Genomic DNA, 16,185 nt, shown 5'->3' with positions numbered 1-16,185 from the left:
TATAGCAAATAGACATGAGTCCCACTGTCGCTGAGAGAATGTGTTACGTTTCGAGTCACAGAACAGAAAGAGGTGTGAAGCCGCCAGTCCTTGTTACAGGACACAATACTTGGCATTTACAATTCCCAGTTCTCAGCATTCCGGATTCACGTTTGAGACTTGTTTTTCCTGCACTGGGTTTTTATCTGATTGGTCTCCAGGTCATTCCCTGTGAAGATGGATGTGACAGTGTAATGTGAGCGTTATAGGATTAGGCCAGCATATGAAACTTTAAGTGTTACGATGCCATTGCCTGCTCGCCTGGTGGTTCCTTCCGTCCTTCAGAGCACGATGCCAGCGACATCAATTTCTCCAAAGGGCAGCACCGTCAACATGCATCTGACACTTATTTGTTATTAAAGCAGAGTTCAGGACCCACTGTCCCACCCCACTGTCCTCTGGTCACATCTCACCACCCTCACTGAGACATGCTTTAATTTATAGAGATCTCGTTTTGTGGCACTGGTGTCCTGATGGTAACATTCATCTTGGGACAGTAAGTTGCAGTGTGGAGATGGGTCTCATGAGACGAATCAAATAAAGACAAACTCCTACCTCTCAACCGGCTCTAGTGTCCTTGGTCAAACAATACTCACGTTCTAATTCTTGTTCGAACAATACCAGCGTTCATGACCATTCTCTGCCTGTCTTCATGAAGCTTTTAACAAGGCCTCTCTGAAGGCTAGAGCCAAAGGGTCTCTGAAAAGGAAGCTGTGACCCTACCCTTACATGGGAGAAGTGCTGCTGATCATGTGTGGGATGTCAAAATGTTCATTTTAAATGAATAATCGGTGATTGGTGCTGTGTCCAGCCATGAAAAGGCCAAATGAATGAAATGCGCAGGCAAGGGCTGGGAAAAAATAAATCCATTTGCTGTGTGGATTTGTGTTACTGAAATATTTACTGAAGGTAGCATGCTAACTAGGCCACGCTGTTAAAGACATGGCTTCACACCTCCAAGGTCATGAGTATAGTAATCTGGGATTCCCACCCCAACGCAAAAAAATTAAAATCACCGTTTAAGTGCTTTGCTAAGATGAGGATGCAGCAGCGCCTCAGCAGCACTTTGGACACAAATTCTAACGAAATTCTTCTCAAAAGGACGCACATAGACATTGAATGAAGGAGCTTCTTGTAACCACCGTATTTCAGATGGTGTTGTGTATGGCGTTTATGTGTGATTCATCATCCAATGTGTGTGCATTGTGTATAAAGTTTTGTTTTTTTCACGTGCTGCAGTTTCTGACTGATCAGATTGTCTGTTGTTCTCCAAGTTCAGCCCTAAAAAAAATCAAATCCAACCCCTTCCCTGAAAATCAAACCCGATAAAAAAAAAACTGAAACAAGCACCCAGGGCCAGATTATTGATTACGTCCCTCACTGTCAGCTGGTTCTAATGTGTTTCTGTTCCTCCATCTGAGAGGCGCAGCATCTAACGGGCACGTCGCCCTCCCGAAGGGGAGGCGACATTACGTGGGTTGTCACGACAACCAGGCATGATTGAGAGAGGCTGGGATGGATCTCCACCTCAGGCAGCGACTGCGAGGTGCGAGAACTGAGCAGATGCTGGAGCAGACAGCCAATCGCAGGTGAGTGAGGGGAGAAGAGATGACATCATAGGCAAATCAGGGCAAGCGAGGAAAAGGTTGGTTTGGTGTCACCGCCCGCCTGGAAATGTGAGTTGAGTTAGTCCTGAGGGGCAGGGATGATGTCTCATTTCTCACCACGAACAAAAGGAGACAGGAAGTGACTACATTTTATTTTTTTTACTTTTGAGGGGTATTTATCAGAAGTGAATTTTTAGAAATAAAGATCCCATATAAGTGTTAAATGCTTTTGTTTATTCTCGGTGAATCGCAAATTTCCCGGGATTCGTCCGAATTTGTTGACACACAATAATCATTTATAAGAGTGATTTTTAGTAAGAACTTATACAGGGAAGACAAAATGTCCTATATCAGTCTGACTGGTGACCCAAAGCATTGAGGTGTTTGGCTTATGATAATGCATGTCATTATTATTATTTTTAAATAACACATTACTAATTCTATTACTACTACTGCTACTACTACTACTAATACTGTTTAACTCAGATGTAAATTTTCTATGCTGAATGACTGACTATTCAGTAATTTCAATAATTCAATCATTTTTTATAACTGCATTAAGCTTCTTTATTAGTCTATTACAGATACATGAGTAACACACACACACACACACACACACACACACACACACACACACACACACACACACACACACACACACACACACACACACACACACACACATTGTTTTACTTTACTCAACTTTCTGAAATAAACAGGATGAAACTCGATCCTGCCTCGTCCTCTTTTTTTTTCGTCCCTGCCGCTTGTGACCGTCAAACAGAAGACCAACCCCGCCTGGCGTCCTTCCCCCTCCCCCTCAAGCTCCTGCCTTCATTAACATGCGGCCTGGCAGCCAATGGGCTTCCGGCGGGCCGCTGACGTCACGGGCTAGGGAACAGCGAGCAGCCAGTGAAGCATCCAGTCTGCCGAGTGAGTCCAGGTTTGGGGTCAGGAACCGGTCTGACGAGAGAATGGCAAGCCCGCTCACGGACTGTCAGTAGGATTCTACCGCGGAGGATGAACCGTCGACCACGTCGGATCCGAAGGCTACAAGCAGAGCGAGAGAATGTCAAGACATATTCCAGGTAAATCCTGCCCCCTTTACCCCTCTCCCCCGCTCCCGACCTCCGCCTGTCAGCAGTAACTCGGATACGGACGGGAGGCAGGGAGGGGGGGCGGCTTTTGTACCCCTTATTTTTTTTTACCCCCCCCACCACCTCCTTTTCAGCTCCTCCTCTTTCTTCGCTGGGCCCTGCTGGAGAGGAGGAGAGGAGGAGAGGGAAAATGGAGATGCACCTAGCGGCTGCTGCTGCCTGCCATTATTGCAGAAACCCCGCACCCAGCCCGCACTTTACATAAAGCATCACTGTGTGTGTGTGTGTGTGTGTGTGTGTGTGTGTGTTGAGGGAGACCAGCTGCAGAGTCTACATGGTTCTAAAAAGAAGCGATGCTATTTTCAGTCCAGAAGGAGCCAGACAAGGCTGCACAAAGCATCTCTGTTAATCAGTGTAGTCTGTGTGTGTGTGTGTGTGTGTGTGTGTGTGTGCAGGGTATATATCCCCCCTTGTGAATAGCCATTAGGATTGTGTTGTCAGGGCGAGGGAGCCTTGATAAATGGACTGATGTGAGTGTGTCAAATGTGTGTTATGAGTGTGTGTGTGTATTTTCAGTGAGAGAGATGCCTCTCTTTGTTAGCCTAGCAGTGCTGTGGGCCTGTGTGTGTGTGCAGAGGATGATTGATTTTATTCCTCCTTCTATCGAGCATGCGCACGTAGAACCCAGCCGCGCACACGTAGACGCATGCTGGGAGACACACAGGCAGAAGCAGGGTACGGTACATGTAGTAGCGTGCAGAAGCAGGGTACGGTACGTGTAGTAGGGTATAGAAGCAGGGTACGGTATGTGTAGTAGGGTGCAGAAGTAGGGTATGGTACGTGTAGTAGGGTATAGAAGCAGGGTACGTACGTGTAGTAGGGTGCAGAAGTAGGGTACGGTACGTGTAGTAGGGTGCAGAAGCAGGGTACGGTACGTGTAGTAGGGTGCAGAAGCAGGGTACGGTACATGTAGTAGGGTGCAGAAGCAGGGTACGGTACGTGTAGTAGGGTGCAGAAGCAGGGTACGGTACATGTAGTAGCGTGCAGAAGCAGGGTACGGTACGTGTAGTAGGGTGCAGAAGCAGGGTACGGTACATGTAGTAGCGTGCAGAAGCAGGGTACGGTACGTGTAGTAGGGTATAGAAGCAGGGTACGGTACGTGTAGTAGCGTGCAGAAGCAGGGTACGGTACGTGTAGTAGGGTATAGAAGCAGGGTACGGTACGTGTAGTAGGGTGCAGAAGCAGGGTACGGTACATGTAGTAGCGTGCAGAAGCAGGGTACGGTACGTGTAGTAGGGTGCAGAAGCAGGGTACGGTACATGTAGTAGCGTGCAGAAGCAGGGTACGGTACGTGTAGTAGGGTATAGAAGCAGGGTACGGTACGTGTAGTAGCGTGCAGAAGCAGGGTACGGTACGTGTAGTAGGGTATAGAAGCAGGGTACGGTACGTGTAGTAGGGTGCAGAAGCAGGGTACGGTACATGTAGTAGCGTGCAGAAGCAGGGTACGGTACGTGTAGTAGCGTGCAGAAGCAGGGTACGGTACGTGTAGTAGGGTATAGAAGCAGGGTACGGTACGTGTAGTAGCGTGCAGAAGCAGGGTACGGTACGTGTAGTAGGGTATAGAAGCAGGGTACGGTACGTGTAGTAGCGTGCAGAAGCAGGGTACGGTACGTGTAGTAGGGTATAGAAGCAGGGTACGGTACGTGTAGTAGCGTGCAGAAGCAGGGTACGGTACGTGTAGTAGGGTATAGAAGCAGGGTACGGTACGTGTAGTAGCGTGCAGAAGCAGGGTACGGTACGTCTAGTAGGGTGCAGAAGCAGGGTACGGTACGTGTAGTAGGGTATAGAAGCAGGGTACGGTACGTGTAGTAGCGTGCAGAAGCAGGGTACGGTACGTGTAGTAGGGTATAGAAGCAGGGTACGGTACGTGTAGTAGGGTGCAGAAGTAGGGTATGGTACGTGTAGTAGGGTATAGAAGCAGGGTACGGTACGTGTAGTAGGGTATAGAAGCAGGGTACGGTACGTGTAGTAGGGTGCAGAAGCAGGGTACGGTACGTGTAGTAGGGTGCAGAAGTAGGGTACGGTACGTGTAGTAGCGTGTCAGGGAATCATCTGAGGAGAGCTGGTCACCTGACAGAATCAGGCCTTGGTGGACGGAGAAGAAGGGGGTGGCCTTCTGCCTCAATAACAGGCCGGTCCTTTGGGATGGGGGGATGGGACGTGCCAGTCGGAAGCACACATGCTCCTCCGGACCCGAGGATGATGGAGAGTGCGTGAGATAGTCGCCGCATGCATGCGGATCTGCATTAATAGCCTCTGTGTGTGTGTGTGCAGACATTGAACTAGATATGGAAAGTCCATCCAGCCACCCTTGCTCCTCTATACTCAGCATCCCACTCTTGGCCTCTCATTACATCGGAGCTCCAAATGTCAAAACGAAGTGGCAAATGGATTTCCAATAGAGGATTATTATTCTGCAGTCCGGCTTCGTTTATTCTCTCCTTTTGATTTTCTTCGTTCTACAGACTGTGCAAAGAGTCTTATAAGATGATGGCAAATCTAATAAACACCAACCATCTGGACACCTACTGAATCGTAGACTATGACGCATGGCCAAGAAAATAGCCTCAGAAGGATCATCTTCCAAGTTATTTGTCAAAACATGATGTTGTTTTATTGGTCGGCAGATAATAGATAATAGCAGCACACATTTACATTTTACATTTACGGCATTTATCAGACGCCCTGACTTACAATCAGTAGTTACAGGGACAGTCCCCTTGAAGACACTCGGGGTTAAGTGTCTTGCTCAGGGACACAGTGGTAGTAAGTGGGATTTGAACCTGGGTCTTCTGGTTCACAGGCGAGTGTGTTACCCGCTAGGCTACTACCACCCACACAGACTGTCAGATGGTCTTTTTAAATGGGTGACACTATCAGACACTGATCGCAGGCTATCTTTGGTCGCACGGCTGTGACCGCAGCTGCCTTCGAACCCCGCTCCCTCGCAGCATAGCATAGGACCACCAGTTAGGAGGCGTGGCCAAGATTGTGTCACGATTATCTGCCCATAGGCCAAAATGAACAGTGTATGCAGAGAGTAGGATAATGTTCAGAGCTTGAAGATGATTCTTTCACTGAAGGATGGTTGGGGGGGGGGGCACCTTCCCCAAAGGGTCTTTCCCGACCCTGCTGCCCACAGAAGCCAGATATATCACAGGGCGATGGATGAATATTTATTGATCAGCGTCTAGTGCTCCTGGATCCTGGGTCACACTGAAGAGATGATGTGCGCCAACCCCTAATCATCACCGTGCTGCAGGTTTCGCCCCGAGTCCTCATTTAAAACCGCCCCATGAGCTCATGGCATTTATTGAGGCCGCCGAGGGGGTTCGGCAGCAAGTGCTGATCCGTCTCAGGCGATCTCCGGCAATATTTTACATGCACGGGCTGCACCCCTCCCCCCGCTGCAGGGTCCTGGTCAGACAGTGAACCCCACCTCGGTGTGGAATGATAGGCCAGACCTCTGGGAGCGGAGCCAGCTCAGCGCCGGAGTAGCGAGTCTGGAGGAGGACGATGGAAAGTCTGAGGAAGCAGATGAGCTATTTAATTGGTGGGACTATTGATGGAATTGTGGAAATTAGAATGCAACTAAAAAAGTGTGTGAAAGAGGAAAGTGGGATAAATTCTTGTGTTATTATGTGGGCTTGTGTACAGGGTGTGTGTTTTTTTTTTTTACACATCATATGGATCGTCGTATGGTGGATTGCTTTGGGTTAATGTGTGTTGATGCAGGTTTTAATGGGGACCAAATGTCCTCACAAACATGACAATCTGGAAATGTGGCAGATTTAACCGATCCCTACAATGACAAAAGATACAATTACATATAAATATAATGTATAATGGGTTGGTGGTTTCTTTTTAGGATATATAGGTTACTTGAGCTCGTGTGACTTAAAATTGTGTTGGCACATCGCATAGGGACCCTGATCATAGCCTGCTGGGGTTACGTATTTCATGAGATTTTAACGAGGCTTGAACTTCTTCACAGACATTTTGCTGGGTTACTGATTGTGTTGCTCAGTGTGTGTTTGGGTGTGTGTGTGTAGAACTCGAAGTTTTAAAGTAGAATTAAAAACTATGGCAGAATAAATGAGACACTACCCTGAGCTTGCAGATTGATGTAAAATACTTTTAGTATGGGAAACAATTTCCATTTCATTTTTTTCTCATTTTGAAACCATTATAATGTTGCAGATCCAAATGTATCATAGTGTGTGGTTAACAAACAGCCAAAATCCATACTGCAGAAAGATTGATGAGTAGTTGATCTGTGACATTGGCTTCATGTATGTATATCCAATACAGGCCGATATAAACCAGTACATTCTGATGAAGCTGGCCGTTACAGACTTATTACATACCCTACACACCCTGTAGGCTACACTCTGACCAGCCTTGCAAGTGGCAGTGGAATAAAACAATGGTTATGGTGTAAATCGTATACACCATTGCTCTGAGAACACCTGCTCACAAATGTAACCTCATTCGAACCCAGGAACACACACAGCCTAGCCTCAGCTGTGGTTATGTTGCAGGGTGAGGGGACAATGGCTGTTGGTCCACCACACCACAAAGAATGACAAAGGAAGAAAGGAGGAGAAGGAGGAGAGAGAAACTGACATCAAGCCTCTAACCTTCAGCCTCAACAATAACAGCGGATCAGAAACGGTTTTGCATGTATTGTCTTGCCTTGTAATGTAATAACACGACAAAATTACTTCGTGTCAACCCAAGGTGCCCTATCAATACAACAAAAAGAAACGAATACAAAAGTAAGACCTTAAAACTGCAGAATGTCTATGAATAGACATGAACACAACCTGCAAGGTACCATGAGTGATTATTATAGGACTATAGTTATAATTGCACGTGATCATAAACAGCATATTGCACATTAAAGGTCCCCTATCATGAAAGATTCACTTTGTGAGATTATTTAACATCAACACGAGTTATCCTAGCCTGCCTGTGGTCCTGCAGTGGCTAGAAATGGTGATTGGCATAGACTGCTTTCTGCTTTGCCATTCAGAGAACGGCAGATCAGATGGTCGGTTCTGGAATTTGTCCCCTTATTTAAATTCACCGAAACTGCGCGTCCTGGGGAAATCTCATTGTGTGAACTGCTAAAAGTGGCTGTAATTCTGCACCACAGCTGAATTTCAGAAAGAGACTTCAGATACAGTATTAGGGGACACTAAGACCAATATAAAAGCAAAAAAAAAGCTAATAGGGGACCTTTAACATATGTGTGTGAGGAAGAGCTTTTAAGCTTTTAGCTTAAGGTTGTCCAGCGTGAGTTAAGTCCTTAATGTTTTTTAGTAGAGTTCACATGTGTGGATCACCTGGTTTATTGACTAATATGTCTACCTTATAGAGGTGTGAACCTTCGATTCGATTATGATTACGATTATCAATGCCTCGATATCGATGCATCACGATGCGTTCCATAAATTTTCTACATTTTCTGGCGCTGTGTACACTGTGTAGATGCTTTGATTTGCTACAATGAGCAGAAAAACGTTCTGTGTTCAGTCTGCTCTCATCTGACGCCACAAACGCCAGAAAAAGTCCTGGTTCAGATGTCCGTGGCATCAGGTGAGCGCGGACTGAGCACAGAACGTTTTTCTGCTCATTGGAGAAAATCTAAAGCCGCTTTCAGACCAAACGCGCTGCACGCGCAGTAGGGCTCAGCGGAAAAAGTATACGTGTTTTTCTAAACTCCCGGTAAGACGATAATTTCGTGTTGAAGCTCTCACGACACTCAGGGAAAGATCAGCTTTTCCTCCATTACGCTTTGTGTGTGTGTGTTTTGAAGCGACAGAAAGAAAACTCGCCCGCATGGATTCTACACGTGGCGCGAATATGCAGCACGGCTCGCAGCGGACAAAGTTCAAAGTTCAACAAATGACCGTGGTGTGATTAATTTCAACACCCCTACTTCTGACGTGTTTAACTCACCGTAGAGGAGAGCTAGACGCCAAAAACAAGGAGTGTGTGGAGTTACGGCGCCACTTACAGGTGTGGGGTTAAAACAGCGTCCGGGACGCTCTCGGCGTCTCCGTGTGGTTTTTGATAACGTTTTACAGAAAAGCGTGCTCGTGTGGACGAGGCCTTAGTCACGTGGAAATGACGCAGAGTGGAGAATTCAAACAAACGGTACACGTCACACCCACTAGTCCTAAAACCTTATCCTGTCATTTGTGTAGATTAGGATGTGGCTAATGTTACATGGTTATTTGTGTTGAGTGTGCCTGACGCATGGTGGTGTGTGTGTGTGTGTGTGTGTGTGTGTGTGTGCGTGCTCTGTCCTCATCTTGTCTGTGCAACCCAACCTGAGCGGGATCTTTTACTTCACTGTTAGCCAAGTACTCACAAGAGCCTTAAAACACCCTCGACAACCCCCCCCAACACACACACACACACACACACACACACACAAAACCCCGAAACCTGAGCTCCTTTCACACAGACAGCATAGCCTCGCTTTCTCAGGTTTATGAGCAGCTGCCATTCATCACACCTGCAGTCTGTCTCTGTCAGTCTGAAGACAATGCAAGTTGTGTGTGTGAGTGTGTGTGTGTGTGTGTGTGTGTGCACGTGTGTAAGCGTGCACTGCGTGTAATGCTCCATTGTAAAGTGCTAGGAAGGCCACGGTCTGTGTACTGGATTAGTATGGAGGATTGTCAGCCATCTGCCCATTTCGCCTGCAGAGAGAGAGAGAGAGAGAGAATCAAATCTGTCTGCTTTTTTCATGGTAGAGAGTGAGCTGAAAACTGTTTAAAAGATGTGTGTGTGTGTGTGTGTGTGTGTGTGAAGTCCGTATCTATAAAGAACCAACTGTGAGTGGTTCTCAGGTTGCTTGACTCATTTTCCAGTGCTCAGCACCCAGAAAAACGCACACACACACACTTACACACTAACACACCCCCACAAAGGCCGAGCTGCAGTTTCTGTAATAATTTTATGGGTCGTAGCTGTGCGGCCGGCGCCGGGGAACTCAGCGCCCCTAAAGCCGCCGGCTCCACGCGCTGGCCAGCGTCCGACTGGGATTGAGGATGTTTCGTTTGTAATCGCTGCGGCACGTCAGCCGCTTAAACCATCGGCGCTGCCATGACCAGCAGTCCGGTCCAAGTTAAACGCGTCCCGGGACCGGTCGGGCGCTGCCGCCACCCGCACCCTTGTCCGGGCTCGGTGTCCAGGCAGCTGTAATGGGGCCCAGTGACAGTATGGGGTTAATAAAGGATCAGGTTCCATCTGTCCCCCGCGCAGCATGCACGCGTGTGTACGAGGCGCGGGGCGGGGAGGAGGGCTTCCATTAGCCCGCGGCTTCTTGTCCAGACATCAACAATAGCCTGACTGCAGCGGCTCTTACAGCACAAAGCAGCATCAGCCATTTCTCTGACTTTTATCATGACTGTCCTGCCGGTGCTCAGTGGCCCATCTTTCGCTGGCCATTTAAAACCAGACAGATACACACAATTCGCGTTTTTTGGATACGTGATTCTCCGGCACGGTACTGCTGGACTTGAAAGGCCAAGCACAGATGATCAGCGCACCATTACCACACTGTATTATTATTACACTGCCAGAGTGTGCAGAACAAAATCTTCAGACTGGATTTTTTTTTTTTTCATATCTTGCAGTTTATATGATGTTGTTGCCGTTAAACAATAACGGTGCAGAGAGAAATTTGATTAGTCAATAAAATCTGAAAATATATGGTTTCTATTGTAATGGGTTATGTGGTAAATGTGTGTTTAAAGGTCACCTATTATTAATTTTCTTATATAGGTCTCATCGGTCCCCTCATATCAAATCTGAAGTCTCTTTCCCAAATTCAACCTTGGTGCAGAATCACAGCCCCTTTTATCCAGTCCGACAATGAGATTTCCTCAGGACGCGCCGTCTCGGTGTCTGAGAGAGGCGGGACGAGGAGGAGAGCAGCCTATAGAAGTTGAGGAGGCATTTGTGGAAATGATGTCATCAACATCATTCACCAACCACAATGAAAACCAGAAAAAAAAATTTTTTTTGCTCATTTTTACATCCAGTCACCTTTGGCTTGTTTGGCTGTGCCGTATAAGCGGAATAAGCACTACTTTTGGGCAGGGTTTCCACATCATAAAGGTGAGTTTCCAAATAAATAAGGCCTTAAATATCATCAAAATGACTTGAAATCCGTAAATATAGACTTTGTCTTAGAAATACTGCAGACCCAATAAATAAAATAAAACTTCAATCTGTCATCAATCCGCCGGCCGCTGCGCACCACCGCAGGCGTGGAACCGATCGGGCAAGCGGAACGATTGTGTACTGACAGCGCGCATGGAAAGCCTGTTTGGTGCCCTGTGCAAAAACGGTTTTAAAAACCACAAATCCTGGAGGGACTGCGTGAAAAACATAGTGTTATTAAAAGATTTTTAATGTAAACCCTTACAGCTGAATACAGAAATTATTATATTATCACTCGCATCATACAAGTATTAAAATCTAAAAATATAACTCATACAAATACCTGGTATTTCACTGGCCTTATGGTTGTGACTGAAGGTCCACTTTCAGTAGAATAGCCCAGATATTGTTTTATCTGGTATACGGTTATTCTGTATGTTGATGCATCTGTAAAAAGTTTATTGTCCAACTTCCTGCTGCAGCGCCTTTGCTGTGGACAGGTTAACCCTTTAAAAACAGTTGGATTTAAATTTACTTGTCAAATTATATACCGCAATATATACCGTCTACGGTTACATTTATATCGCAATATGAATTTTATGCCATTTCGCACAGCCCGTTCCTTTCCCCTTATGACGACATAAAGGGTACAAATTCCAGATCCGACGGTGTGGGGTTGGGCCAACTGGGTAATTTAATGAATTATTAATTGTTGATTAGTTCGGTGTAATCATATCTGTAGTAACATTAGCATAAGATGTGCTTGTGATATGAATCGAGGCTGTGAAGAACACAGTCTCCAAACAGACTATGCAGCGCATCACTTTTTCATTCTTAGTGCTGAGCTGGCAGCCTGGTGTCACCGATCTGTTGATGTGTTCATTTTTCTGTTGGACCCATAAAGAAATATGGACAAATATCACAGTAAACGGCAACTATTGATTATCTGCCCAGCCCTGGTAATGTGTGAATATGAATGTGCGGCATGTGATACCGAATACGGTATTAACTGTCTTCACCGCTGTCCACAACCGATGCTAATGAGGAGCAGTAAAGATCCAATCAGCTCCTGGTTTTTCGCCCAGCAGTAGGTCAGTACGCAAGTAAATGAATCGATATCGCAGACATGGTGAAATGAAAAAGTGTTCCGTGGATAGACGTCCTCGAGTCAGGGCGACGTGTTGCCCTCTCCCTGGGTCAAACGCGGCATGATGCCCTTGATGGGGAGTCGCTGAGCTCTCCTTCAGGAAACCACTGTCTGGATTCGCTCAGGTTTGCCGTTTAGTACTGGCATGTGCTGTTTGGTCAACTCTGTTGTACTTTATCAGCTCGGTGTTGTACAGGAAATCTAAACCAGATAAGATACCAGTGCAAACAAACTGGTGCGCACTACCTGAGTTACCTTTGTACACAAGTCAAGTGAATCTGGCTTTAAATGAACAAGGCCCTTCAAAGTCTAAACTAACCGGATAAAAGTGATAATCCTGGCGTAGAATATGCAGTTGAAATATGCATGTAATGTTTGTAGCTTCATATCTTCACCAGCCTCCGTTCATTAAGACACCACGGTTCCTCAACAAATCAGTTCAAGAAATCACATTGAATCACATTGTTTAGACGAACGTCTAGATTGAATGACTTCATTCTTGCTTACTTCCGCTTCAGGACTAGCATTTCCTCCTGTAAAATCTTAAGCTTGATTCTTGTCATGACTTTTCCTTTGGGGAAAAAGTGTCTACCAAATGTAATGAGATGTAATGACATCATTATCATTAATAATAATCATTAATAAAATAATCATTAATAAAAACAACACACAAGTGGTGGCCTAGTGTTTAAGGAAGCGGCCCCGTAATTAAAAGGTTGCTGGTTCGAATCCCGAACCGCCAAGGTGCCACTGAGTGACAAACCGTCCCCACACACTGCTCCCCGGGCGCCTGTCATGGCTGCCCACTGCTCACCAAAGGTGATGATTAAAAGCAGAGGACACACTTTGTTGTGTCACCGTGTGCTGTGCTGCAGTGTATCACAATGACAATCACTTCACTTTCACTATTTTTGATTTGGTTAAATCTCATTTTCAACATTATGATCATGTGATATACATTATGTTGCATTTATATTTTAATCTGTCATCTGCATTAACGTATGAATGATGAGACGCTTTAATCTTCATCCTTGCTGGAGGTTCGTCCTTGGCCTTCATATTGAGATGGAAACCCTTGAATTATCCGTCTCCCTCACACTCTCCCACAGGCGCAGCTGGAACTGATCTGTGCGTGGACAGACAGGTCTGGTTGCTACTCAGGGCCAGGTCGGGGGGGCGGGGCATGACAAGGATCCAGATGCACCAGGAGCTCAGGGGGCTTGGCCTAGGGAGGAGAGCCTGTAGGAGCCAGAGGATGGGAGTGACTGAGACAGAGAGCTGGTGACCTTCACCTTTGGTGCTTGAAAATAATGCAGTAGGGACAACATTTAAAACATATATGGAGGTAATAGAACAAAACCGCAGTAGTGGATAATGTCACACACAGTGGCTTCTCTCCACCACCTCAAGTTAGACAACAGGGATGGTTTCCAACACTCACTCACGTCAATGAGCATCTCATCAAGTGGCTTTTGATGGTGACAACAGTGAACAAAGCAGCCATGAAGGTAAAAAGCGGCAATAATGTTAATTAATATTGTTAATTACATTAGTGCATCCAAACCTTTGACTGGAACTGTATATATCAGTATTTTCCTGTAATGCAGAATTGCCTACTCTACATATCCCCTACTCTAAATATCATTAATGCACCATAATTGACATATGTGTGTGCAACTTGATTAAACGACACTTACTTATGTTTTCAGGCCTATTTTGTAGCATCACGACTTCTGGCACCTTCAATAAAACAGAGCCGGGCTCTCCAGCAGAAACCTCTGCAGCCCCAGCTGTGCTTCTAGCCAGCTGTGGCCACATGCCTGCCGGAAAGTAATTGGCTCGCGCCCTGGGTGGGAGGTATTTATTTATATTGCTCGCCTCTCCTCACATATAGGCTCAGGTGTAGGGTGTAGGGGTGGAAGGGTAATAGCCGGGTATCGCGCTCTTTGCATTAACGAGCAGCCTGTCTTTTAATTCCTCATAACCACTTTGTAGTGAATATTCAATGTTAATAATAGTTAAAGTAATTAAAGTAATTACTCCTTATATTATTATATTACCACTTTATTAGAACAATTGACAAAAGCAGTAATAACCACAAATATTGTAGCTGGTGTGAAAAACTAGATTCTATAAATGAATGTACTGTCAGCGTCATGGTAATAATACATTTAGTTCAACATTTTTCACATTTTTGATGGTGCGTCCAAGTTGAGAAACTGAGAAATTACGATAATCATCACCTCCAGATTCCTGTCTGCCTCATCCTCCGTCATTGTTGAGCTTTTTAGAGAGCACCTTATAAAAAGCTTCTACTGTTGTGTGGGTGCAATTGTAGACTGTAGAAAAAAGGCGAGAGATGCTGTATAATCAGCACTGAACGCTCTCAGCCCGATTCAACAGAGATAACCAGAGCATTTGCATCTCTGACACCAGGAAGTAAGTACAAGTACAGATCTGCTCTCCACACACACACACACACACACACATGCACACCCGCCCACACACTCCCATTTCCCATCCCCCGTCACCTCCTCTGCACTTTATTGGAGTTCTGTCAGGGTTGGTCTGGTCTTGGGGCTATTGGCTGTATGCAAAGCAGACTGGTTATTTGAGTAGGCAGAGGAAGTAGTTGCTGAGAACGAGAAGATACCTCCAGTTCACCAGCATCTCAGCGAAAACATCATCTGTCACCCGCAAGTTTTAGGATTATAGTAAACTTTAAAATAGTATCACGGTCAAGTAGAGTTAAAGAAGTACTCATAGCGTGGACTTTAAGTTTTATAACTTCCTTGAAGTAAAGGTTAGTCAGAGACGGCTCATTGGTCATTGGGATGTTTCATATCTGCCCTGATTTTATATAATAATTAGATTAATCTACTGGTGAACATGACAGTCTGAAGCGTACCAATACGGGCAGAGAATAAAAAGCAGTGTCCCTGGCTCCAAACTCATATCATGACCCATCTGAAGTGGCGTTTTTACGGTCCAAGATGGCCTTGTTGTTTCCTGTGGTGCCATTTGCTATGCTGCTGATAAGCACTTGTATCTGAAACACTTCCTAATTTCTAAAATATAGAAATATAACGGGGCTACAGGGGAATCTCCCTGCTATAATTTGTAATGTCAATTTGCAGCGTTATCGGCATCTGAGACCAGCAAACTCTTACACACGTTTCTCTGAATTTGAAGCTTTTTGTATTTCTTTTTGGATGGTTAGATGTTTCAGTGTCCATAGATTTATAGGTTATAGTAAGTGATTGTGTTGTATACAAATTCAGAATACGTCATATCATATACAGTATACGGATCTGTCACCTCTTTCATCAACCTCTTTTGAAGACAGATAGAAGTAACGGTCTTTGTAGACGTGACGGGTAGTCAGGTTGGATGCCAGACCGTGGTGCTGTAGGAAGTAATGAGATGAAAGGACGTCTTTCCATCACGCACAGACTTCCTGTAGAGGAACGCTGCAGCCCTGTTGCCCTTGACTTTAATACAGAACAGTTGTTCTCGCTCTTTGTGCCCGGAAGGTTGCCTGCCTCTGGCCTGCTTTCTAGTCCTACTTTAGATTTAGTATATTTTGAAATATATTAAATTCTATATTAAAAATGCTCTGTCATACCGTCTTGCTGGACCCCTAAGGGCCGTTGGAGGATGTTGGTTATTCTGACTGGATCAAGTTACAATTTACCTTCACTTTCTACTGGAGGTTTTACTGCAAAGAAAGCGTTGTATTACATGTATTAAACATGGTTTAAGAAAAGTTGCTGTAACAGAGAACGTAGTTCAGGAAGATCTAAGTGAGCTACATACAGGAACAGGGTCTTCCTAGGATACAATTTGAGTGATTTTAATCTTGATTGTATTTTACATTACAACGTCCTCGTTGATAAATGTCGATAGAGCAGATGTGATGTTCCTGTGCGTGTCGGAGGGAAACCATCTCTGGGACTCGGATGCAAGAATACAGCCGCGCTGCTGCCGCCGCTCTTCCTGCATTATCCGTTCAATTTCAGCGGGGTGGCGCGCATTAATCTTTGATCACCATGAAACA

At 45.5% G+C, this 16,185-nt stretch overlaps 1 protein-coding gene across 2 annotated transcripts in view; it reads left to right on the top strand.

Annotated features, from left to right (window-relative positions):
• Positions 1-2,455: 2,455 nt before the first annotated feature.
• LOC114792273 (serine/threonine-protein kinase PAK 3) overlaps positions 2,456-16,185 on the top strand; it is a 33,156-nt gene continuing 19,426 nt past the window's right edge. Inside the window, exon 1 of one of the 2 annotated variants that reach the window (XM_028983246.1) lies at positions 2,456-2,734. The gene's annotated coding sequence lies outside the window, so the exon portion shown is untranslated. The remainder of the gene's footprint in view (positions 2,735-16,185) is intronic. The other variant, XM_028983247.1, reaches the window with a different exon arrangement.

This window comes from Denticeps clupeoides, chromosome 6 (assembly GCF_900700375.1).
Source record: "Denticeps clupeoides chromosome 6, fDenClu1.1, whole genome shotgun sequence".
Lineage (NCBI taxonomy): Eukaryota > Metazoa > Chordata > Actinopteri > Clupeiformes > Denticipitidae > Denticeps > Denticeps clupeoides.
This window is presented reverse-complemented; position numbering and strand designations above follow the sequence as displayed.